Raw genomic sequence first — 10,969 nt, forward strand, 5'->3', positions numbered from 1 at the left:
AAATTTCAATATAAGCAATTTTTTTCTAATTAAGCAAAATATATGGAAGGAAGATACGGCAGAAAGAAAAAAAACTGATGTAAACATAACTGAAATAAGTTCCACAAGACATCTTCAAAGTAAAGGAGGCAACATGTATGGGTGAATTAAAGGAATTCTTACTAGAGAAGCTGACATATGAAATCGAAAGGAAAATGATAATTTGACAAGTGGAGATGGAGGAGGGCCTTGCAGGTGGCCAGAATTAAATCAGAAAACTAGAGCGACATGAACACTTGGTTGTAGTGAACACCACCTATGTTAATTTGGCTAAACTCAGAGCATATGTTGAGACACAGTAGAAAAAGTACCTAGAAATACTCATCGGAGAAAAGTCAGAGAAGACCCTGAATGGCCACCATAAATCACTGGAATTTGGTCAGTTAGCAACTGAGAGTCATTGACCGTTCCTTGGAAGAAAATGAGCATAGTAAGGAGTGCCTCAAGGACGACTAATCTGGCAATATCAAACCAATTTTGAAAAAAATGAGATAAAAGGATACCTCTTATGTAAGCAAAAATCCTTAAAATTGATTCATTAACCTAGAAGTATTTAGGGAAGAAAAGTGCTCTAAAATGATGTATTTAGTACGCCTCTGTTTCCTTACAATTCACAAGATTGTCATAAGGATGAAATGATTTAATATACTTAAAACACTAAAGAAGTGCTATATAAGCATTTTTGCTATGATCATTCATTTGAACATGGACAGGCCATTTAATCTCTCTGCACCTTGTTTTACTTATCTGGCGATAGTAGTAGTAACCTAGCATGTAGATATCCTTAAGGCTGAAATATGTTAATAATTATAAAACTCTTAAAAATTTCCGGGCACATACCAGCTGATTAATAAGGGTTAACTATTGTTGTTGTCGGAGAAGGCAATGGCAACCCACTCCAGTACTCTTGCCTGGAAAATCCCATGGATGAAGGAGCCTGGTAGGCTGCAGTCCATGGGGTTGCTAAGAGTCAGGCACGACTGAGCGACTTCACTTTCACTTTCCACTTTAATGCACTGGAGAAGAAAGTGGCAACCCACTCCAGTGTTCTCGCCTGGAGAATCCCAGGGACGGCGAAGCCTGGTGGGCTGCCGTGTATGGGGTCGCACAGAGTTGGACACGACTGAAGCTACTTAGCAGCAGCAGCAGCATTGTTGTTGTTGTTGTTATCACTCTCAATATACATGAACATAATTGGGAAACATCAGGGAAACAAAAAAGGAAACTTCTGACCCATTCATACTAAGATTCCATGTCATTATTCCATAGTTTAATAATTTAAATAGATAAGACTTTGATTGTGGCTACTCAAATCAATTCTCCCCAAAATCATGGTCTTCCCTTCCAAAGTACGTTTTGACCTACATCACTTATTTGGTTTGGATCAATATGGATGTTCTTGACTGGCTAATGAGAGCTAGAATTTTCTAGAAAGAAAAAGTAAGATGCTATTTTCTAAATGCTTGGAAAAAATCTTAAAGACTTTTAGTTGGGGAAAAAGAGGTCAAACCTGGAAGAAAATATGAGGATAGTTATATTAATCAAAAAATTAATGTACCAGCAAATCTTAATTGCAATGTGGTTTTCATAAGGTACTAAACTAGACACCCTGAAAAGTACAAATAAATTAAAGATAACTCCTAATTCTAATTTAAAATCTGACATATATATTAGTTTCTTAACACTGCATAACAAATTAGCTTAAAATTAGCTTAAAAGAGCAGAAATGTATAGTATTACAGTCTTTATGGATTAGGTGTTTGGGAACAATGTAGCTGGATTCTCTGCTCAGGGATTCACAATGCTGAAATCAAGACACTGGGTAGGCTGCATTCTCATCTAGAGCTCAGAATTCTCTTCCAAGACCCTCCAGGTTGTTGGCAGAAATACTTCTGGTTAACGGACTGAGGTCTATTTACTGCTGGATGTAGGCAGGTAAGGGGTTTGCCCTCAGTCCCTAGAAATTGCCCTTAGGTGTTAGCTACATGGCTTTCTTACATGGAAGCTTTTTCTTCAAAGTCAACAGAAGATTCTCTATCCAGTCTGCTAAAAAGGAGTCTAATAGAACTTAATATAGTTATTTTAGTGACTGCACCATCAGCTTTCCTATCAAGTGTAACTTAATCATATTAATGGTTTCCACTCACACTCGAGTAAGTGATGATACAGAGTAGTTTTTCTAGGGGTGGGAATCTTGCAGACTATCTTAGAATACTGTCTATTTCAAATATAAATTTTCAAAAATCTGAAATATATGAAAGTAAAATCAACCAAAAACCATGGATGGAGAGCCTGACAAGGGACAGGGATGGTTTTAAGAATTTCTGCAGAGAGAAAAACAGAGGACCAAGGATCCAAGCAAATCAGACATTGGAAATAGCCCCCCTGCCTCCTAATGGAGTAGTTCTATCCTGGAAATTTTCAAGTTCGGCTCCTACTCAAAAGTCTTTTTAAATTTCTCAGAAACAGAGTAATGAAAATTTGTATGATAAGTTAGTCTCTTGAAAGCATTTTCTCATATAACATGTCACTTATATTTTTTTCATTCTTTTTCAAGAATCAAACACTTCCCATGTCTTCATCTCTACATCCCCTCCTCCTTTCATGACCACCACCATTCCTGACCTCTGGTACTGAATATCATGCTTCTGAGCTCACTGTGCCCAGAAGCCAGTACTAGTCTTTTACTGAAATACAGAGACAACAGGGGGATCCTGGAATAGTCACTGGCTACACAAGTAGGATTTAACTAACAAGTTGACTATTACTAGAGCAGACATTGTTGAACAACGTTTGAAAACAAATGGCAATGCTAAAAATAGTTCTATTTGAATATAGGAATACAAGGATGAAAATATATTAAAAGACTACTACTCAGAGAGAGTAGTGGGCATTTATAAATTTTTTTACTTTTCAGAAATGTGCTTCTGTATTTTGAATAATTCTTTAATATTCCTCACCCCCTGAAAGGTGTGGATGAACACCCAACTCCAGTACAGCATGCCCCTGGCTATAGAAGTTTTTCTGCAGATGGTCTCTTCATCAAAGCAGTCAGTCACAGCACTTAGCCAAGTTATTTTCTGACTAAAACTGACAGGCAAGAGTATCTTTCTTCATAGATCACTACACTGGAGAAATGTGAATGTGGAAACAGCCTGAGACCAGGTCTCTTGAATACAAAGTTTGTATATAAAAGGTGAGAATGGAGCCAACAGAGAGAGGGAATTAGAGATGGGAAATAGATCTGATAGTCGGCAAGTCCTTCAATTCAATTGGCCCTGAGGCAAGTCTTACCCCTTCTTTCTTACCAGGTTAGTTACATATGCCATAAACTCTCCTTTTAGACTTAGGCTAACCCACTTAAAAGAGTCCTAGAGAATCCAAGTTGACTAAACAGGTTTGTATGATCTTGAGAGTTGTAAGGTACTGGAGAACCATGCTAGTAAAGTGAAAGTGAAGTAACAGTATGATTGGAAAAAGAAGTTCTCAGAGACACTGTAGAGAAAGTGTCCATAGAACTTTAAAACATGATGAACTAGACAGGATAGAGGAGAGCATAGATTCCAACTCTAAGGGAGAAGCAAAATCATCAGTTAGGACATGGTTCAGTTCAGTTGCTCAGTCATGTCTGACTCTTTGCGACCCCATGAATCGCAGCATGCCAGGCCTCCCTGTCCATCACCAACTCCCGGAGTCTACCCAAACCCATGTCCATTGAGTCAGTGATGCTATGTCCTCTAATTGATCATGTTGTGGTAGATACAATGACAGCAGCTAAACTTTGTACCTAGTACACACATCAAACCTCTGAGCAGAAAACATACTAACTTCTTAATGAACTTAGTGTATACGGGGCCCCAGTCTCCAAATCAGCTGTACTTGTCTAATTTTTTACAATTCCTTGCATATCCCTAAACCACCACCACCTTGTCACAGCATTCTGTATGAACTTGTTTGCTTTTTCTTTCAAGTTCCCTCTTCTAGGGCTTCAAGGAAAAGTTAAGTTCCCTAAATTCTACAAAACCTCTCTAAATGTTTCCAGGTGTCCTCTTTATCAGACAGCAAATCTATCTGGAGCTTAGAAAGTTCTATTTTGCATTGCTCTTTTTCTTGCTATATGTAAATCCAGGCAGTCCTAACAAATTGAAGAGCTACCTACTATTTTTTTTTTCACTTGTGCATAATACTTTTTATTTTTTTAATTTAAATTTATTTATTTTAATTGGAGGCTAATTACTTTATAATATTGTATTGGTTTTGCCATACATCAACATGAATCTGCCACGGGTGTACAGGTGTTTCCCATCCTGAACCCCCCTCCCACCTCCCTCCCCGTACCATCCCTCTAGGTTACTTACTTTTTAAGCCTTAGGACCCTAACATATTTAATCATCAATAGTATAAACACTGAACAACAAAGATGTGCTATGTGCTGTTTTCAGTGTTGTCTGACTCTTTGCAACCCCACGGACTGTAGCCTGCCAGGCGCTTCTGTCCATGGGGATTCTCCAGTCAAGAATACTGGAGTGGTTGCCATTTCCTTCTCCAGACAACAAAAATGAGTTATAGTAATTATAGTCACCAGCAAAGTAAGAATCCTTCATTATCTACATATCCATAGCACAGAATTTTGTGTTTTAAATAATGATAGATTCTTATTTTACTGGTGACTATAATTACCACGGGTCACTATGTACTTACATACAGTATGTATACGGCATGTGTGTGTGTCTGCATGTGTGTGTGTGTGTGTGTGTGTGTGTGTGTGTATGTGTTGTGTGCATTTTCAGACCCATTTCAAACAGTATGTAAACTGAAGCATATATCCTGGACAAAGACCAAAGCCTGATGATAAATAAACTGCTAAAATTACTTGTACTTCATTTTTTCTTATTTTAAAATTCTAAATGAAAACAAAATCCCTTTGGTATTAAAGGCAGTTCTATGGTTTCATGATGTTCAGGCAGGTAGGTCAGGCAACACTGTATTCTTCATTATGTGAGATTCAGGTTAAGAATTTAGGTTTGGGCTCTGCCACTTCCTAGTTGCGTGATCTTGGGCAAGTGATTCTCTACATATTTCAGTTTTCTTCTAAGTAAAGCTCAGATATTAATAGCTCCTTCCTTGTAAGGACTTTGTAAAGATTCAGTAAGTTAGTCCATGTAAAGCCATTAAAAAAATATACAACACATGGAAGACTTCAATCAGTATTTCATTAATAATATTTCAACATCATCATCATTCTCCAAGTCTCTAAGAAATATTGCAGAAGTACCAGAGCTTAACAGAAACTCCTGACTCGTATACAGAAAGTTACTGCTTAAATCAGCACCATATTTAAATTTAAAACAATGGGCAAGAATTGAAAAATGCTTTCCTATGGAAAATGAGTTCTTACAACATGTGACTTTTTTATCACTACAAAGTCAAACATTCTGAGCTGAAAGATTTATGCAAATATCCCAGAGTAGTACAGCCCTTTCTTGTCACCTCAAGCTCTGTGGTAAAAATTTTCCTCAATTTTTCTCACCTACAAGCCTCATAGAAATTCTTTCTGTTTACAAGTTATTTTCATATTATTACTGCTATTTCTGCAAGTAAAGAATTAAACTTTCAACAAATCTTTACTCAAATTGACTTTATATGTCACAGTCTTAGTGCTGCAACCAAAAAGAAAATTGGAGCTTCCATGTGTCAAGGTGCCATTTAAAAAAATACAGAAACTCAATTAAGAGAAGCATTGCTACACTATAGAGCAGAGACCAATGGGTTTATCAGTGAAGCAGATCAGCAGAGAAAATTCTGGTTTCAGCTTCACTGAGATATCAAAAAATCTGTGTCCCTTTTCCAGAACCCATAATATGTCATCTTAAACCAAACAAGGACAAATCTCCTAACAAGAAGTTAAATTTGACACTGAGTGTTTAGCACATTTGGAGAAGGAACTCATGCATACTGCTCTCTTCAGAGAATGAAATCTGGGACATTTCAGACTTCTTTTGAAGTGTAGATACTTGCGAAAGTAGTGGCCCCAGAATGGATCTCATTCAAGCTGCTGTTCTTTCACAGACAACAGACTTACAACTTCTTAGTCTCCATCTTGCCTTTGGGTCCTGTCCATTGAGTATGAGTTTTATGTAGTAACATGACCATCAGACCATCACACACTTGAGTAAGTCTGTGCTGCAGCCGCTGTTTCCATTGTCTCTTGCTATGGACCTGTTTAAGTCCTGACAAACCCACTCTCTCACTCAAGTATAATTAGCTAGTTTTGAGCCAACCTGAAACCACATTTCAGGGGGAGGCAGGATTTCTTGCAGATGTAGAGTAAGCTGCATATATCCCAGGTTAGTGCTTCCAAAATGCACTCCTAGGCCAAGTACATAATTGAGTGTAGGGTAGCCACCTGGCACTACCAGTCTAGGGCCAGAAAAATGAAAACATCTAACTCTCTGTGGGACATTTAGCAAATAAATGCAGCAAATAACTCTCTCGAAAGTATAAAGGATGTGTATACACAAAGATGGTTTCTCATAGCTGAGAGTTTTGCTTCAGTCAAGCCTGCTGGGGAATAACCAAACTAGGCAGACCTGGTGCTTCTGATGAGTACTCTGCATGCAGGGTGATACCTGAGACACATTCTGCTCATAGGCAACTAAGGCTCCCTCCCACAACCTTTGTTTTGTTCGGGTGCCAAGGCCCCACACACTACCTGAAGGCCAGAAAGACATTCAACTTCTGTGAGATGTCTATGGCCAAGAATATTCCATGAGGCTGTGAGCCTGAGGCAGTCATTTGTTGCTCAGTTGTGCAATTGTGTCCAACTATTTGTGACCCCCATGGACTACAGAATGCCAGGCAACCCTGCCTTTCACCATTTCCCGGAGCTTGCTCAAACTCATCTCCATTGAGTCAGTGATGCCATCCAACCATCTCATCCTCTGTCCGTTTCTCCTCCTGCCCTCAATCTTTCCCAGCATCATGGTCTCTTCTAATGAGGTGGCTCTTGGCATCAGCTTGCCAAAGTATTGGAGCTTCAGCATCAATCCTTCCAATGAATATTCAGGACTGATTTCCTTTAGGATTGACTGGTTTGATCTCCTTGCAGTCCAAGGGACTCTCAAGAGTCTTCTCCAACATCACAGTTCAAAAGCATCAGTTCTGTGGCACTCAGCTTTCTTTATGGTCTAACTCTCACATCCATACATGACTACTGAAAAAAATCATAGCCTTGACTAGATGGACCTTTGTCAGCATAGTAATGTCTCTGCTTTTTAATATGCTGTCTACACTTGTCATAGCTTTTCTTCCAAGGATCAAGCATCTGTTGATTTCAGACACTTCAGATGGGTGCAGTCACCATCAGCAGTGATTTTGGAGCCCAAGAAAAGAAAGTCTATCACTGTTTCCATTGTTTCCCCATCTATTTGTCATGAAGTGATGGGACCAGATGTCATGATCTTTGTTTTTTGAATGTTAAGTTTTAAGCCAACTATGTCAATCTCCTCTTTCATCTTCATCAAGAGGTTCTTTAGTTCCTCTTCACTTTCTGCCCTAAGGGTGATTTTATCTGCATATCTGAGGTTATTGATATTTCTCCTGGCAATTTTGGTTCCAGCTTGCACTTCATCCTGCCTGCACATTGCCTGCACTGCATAGAAGTTAAATAAACAAGTGACAATATACAGCCTTGACATACTCCTTTCCCAATTTGGAACCAGTCTGTTGTTCCATGTCCATGTCTAACTGTTGCTTCTTGACTTGCATACAGGCTTCTCAGGAGGCAAGTAAGGTGGGTCTGGTGTTTCCATCTCTTGAATAATTTTTCACAGTTTGTTGTGATCCACAAAGTCAAAGGCTTTAGTGTAGTCAATGAAACAAAAGTAGATGTTTTCCTGGAATTTTCTTTCTTTTTTTCTGATCTGACAGATGTTCACAATTTGATCTCTGGTTCCTCTGTCTTTTCTAAATCCAGCTTGTACATCTGGAAGTTTTCAGTTCACATACTGTCATAGCCTAGTTTGAAGGATTTTGAGCATTACCTTGCTAGCTTGTAAAGTAAATGCAATTGTGCTGTAGTTTCAACATTCTTTCACATTGCCCTAATTTGGGATTGGAATGAAAATTTATTTTTCCAGTCCTGTGGCCATTTAGTTTCCAAATTTGCTGGCATATTGAGTGCAGCACTTTCACAGCATCATCTTTTAGGATTTGAAATAGCTCAACTGTAATTCCATCACCTCCACTAACTTTGTTTGTAGTGATTCTTCCTAAGGTCCACTTGACTTCACACTCCAGGATGTCTGGCTCTAGGTGAGTGATCACACCATCAAGACTATCTGGATTATTAAGATCTTTTTTGTATAGTTCTTCTGTGTATTCTTGCCACCTCTTCTTCATATCCTCTGCTTCTGTTAGGTCCATACTGTTTCTGTCCTTTATTGAGTCCATCTTTACATGAAATGTTCCCTTGGTATCTCTAATTTTCTTGAAGAGATCTCTAGTCTTTCCCATTCTATTGATTTCTTCTATTTACTTGTATTGATCACTTAGGAAGGCTTTGTTATCTCTGCTTGCTATTCTTTGTAATTCTGCATTCAGATGAGTATATCTTTCCTTTTCTCCTTTACCTTTTGCATCTCTTCTTTTCTCAGCTATTTGTAAGGCCTCCTCAGACAACCATTTTGCCTTGTTGCATTTCTTTTCCTTGGGAATGGTTTTGATCACTCCTCCTGAGGCACTCATTTAGATAGTGTTTATTGTGACTTTACCTTTTGTCTTCTCGTGATATCAATTTCTGTATACAGATATGTGGCTATTTTCCCCCCATGAAGACATGAAGTCTATTTCCCTTTTCTTGAATCTTGGCTGACCTCTGACTGTTTCTTTAAAGTCCACAGGGCTCAATGAAGGGGTCTACCTGTCTATACTGTGTATGTGTATGTGTGTGTGTTTTGTGCTTGTGTGAGTGTGTGTGTGTTTGTGTTCTTACATGTTACAGAGAATTGCTTAGCTAGTAACATCTGCAAAGTACATCTTGTGAGCAAAAAATATATATTTTACTGTGTGTTTACTGATTTATGATAACAATTAACCTATCTGATCTAATATACTGACCAATCTAGGCTGTCATTTTTATAGCAAGAAAAAATAGAAAATAAATTATCAATAAAGAACAATCAGCAGGCTGAATTAAAATGCTGGTCTGGTATTCAGAAAGATTTAATGGAAACCAAAGGGTAAATTTTCAAACTCTAAATTTGTAATTTCAGTGAAAAATTAAAAGGAAAACTTATCAATAATAAGAGTAGCTATATAAAAAACATTTCTTAGGATGTTAAACGAAATATCCCTCAAATAATTAGTTTTAAAATGTTAACTTATTTTCATAACTCAGTAGGGCATTTTTAGACAGAAGTATTACTACATAATAATGAAATACTCAATTTACCAAAAATATATGATAGTTTTAAACTGGTATGTACCTGAGAACATCAATGGACATCTGTGTAACTGACACAACCAATGAAGAGCATTAGTCCATATCATATACAAATAACACCTGTGGATAATAAGACAGTCTGATAGGGAATGGAGCAAAGGATGGATGGATTTTCACTGAAGAGGAAATACAAATGGCAAATAAACATAGGAAAAGATACTCCATCATCTTAATGATCAGGAAAATAAAAATGAAAGGCAATGCATCACACCCACATTTATGGCAAAAATAAAGTTTTAAAGTATAAAAATCAAGTATTAGCAAGAATGTAGAACAATGAGAATACTCAAAACTACCAACAGAATTATATATTAGTTTATTTTAGAAAATAACATGGCATTAATTTCTAAAAATAGAGATATACATATTTTACAATCTAGCGATTCTTCTCTTAGGTATATTTTATATGTATGTATTAGTAGACATAAAAAGAAAAATAGAATTACTGTAATTTAAAAAAAGCCAGAAACAACACAGCTACTCATTAGTAGTGAGGATATAAATGAGTTGTGGAATTATTTATGTATTTGAACATACCCAAGAGTGAAGTGAACCAGAGGAAATGTCAAAAATATAATGTGGAAAAGAAAAGTGAGGTTGGTAAAGAATAAATATGAATGTCTCTGTTTATATAATATACAACAAAACAGGCAAAGTTAAACCATTATATGCAAATACACATACACTCATGAACATGGGAACACACGTGAGCACATGCATGTGAAAAGCAAACACTGTAGTTATTACAAAGTTCAGAATATCAGTTTTCCCTAGGGAAAAAGGATATAGAAAGTGACTGGAAAAGGACACATAGGCTATTCAAAGTTACTGTTAATGTTTTATTATTTAAGCTCAAGATTGATACATGGGTGGCTATTGGTAAAAATTAATTATGCATGGTGCTAAATCACTTCAGTCGTGTCTGACTCTTGTGACCCCATGGACTGTAGCCCACCAGGTTCCTCTGTCCATGGGGTTCTCCAGGCAAAAATACTAGAGTGGGTTGTCATGCCCTCCTCCAGGGGATCTTCCCAACCCAGGGATAGAACCCAGGTCTCCTGTGTCTCCTATATAGGCAGGCAAGTTCTTTACTACTAGCAACACCTTGAAAGCCCATATATATAACATTACTTCTCCACCAAACAAACAAACAAAAAAAAACTTGGAAAAATAGTACCTAATGCTTAAATACTAAAAGCCACTGCTGCATGCTACTAGTATACACCAACAAAGGTCATCATTGGGTCTGAAAAGGGAATGCAGGTCCCTAAGCACCTGAGAGAGCCCCAGGAAGACAAGAAGCCTTCACAATCAAGATGACTTACTGATAACCTCATCTTTTTTAGCACACATACTTCCTGCCTTGAAATTGCTATGTATAGTCCATGATATTAACACTTTGTATTTGTATAGAAAAACCCAAATGCA

The sequence above is a fragment of the Capricornis sumatraensis genome, chromosome 18, assembly GCF_032405125.1.
Source record: "Capricornis sumatraensis isolate serow.1 chromosome 18, serow.2, whole genome shotgun sequence".
In the NCBI taxonomy this organism is placed as follows: Eukaryota; Metazoa; Chordata; class Mammalia; order Artiodactyla; family Bovidae; genus Capricornis; species Capricornis sumatraensis.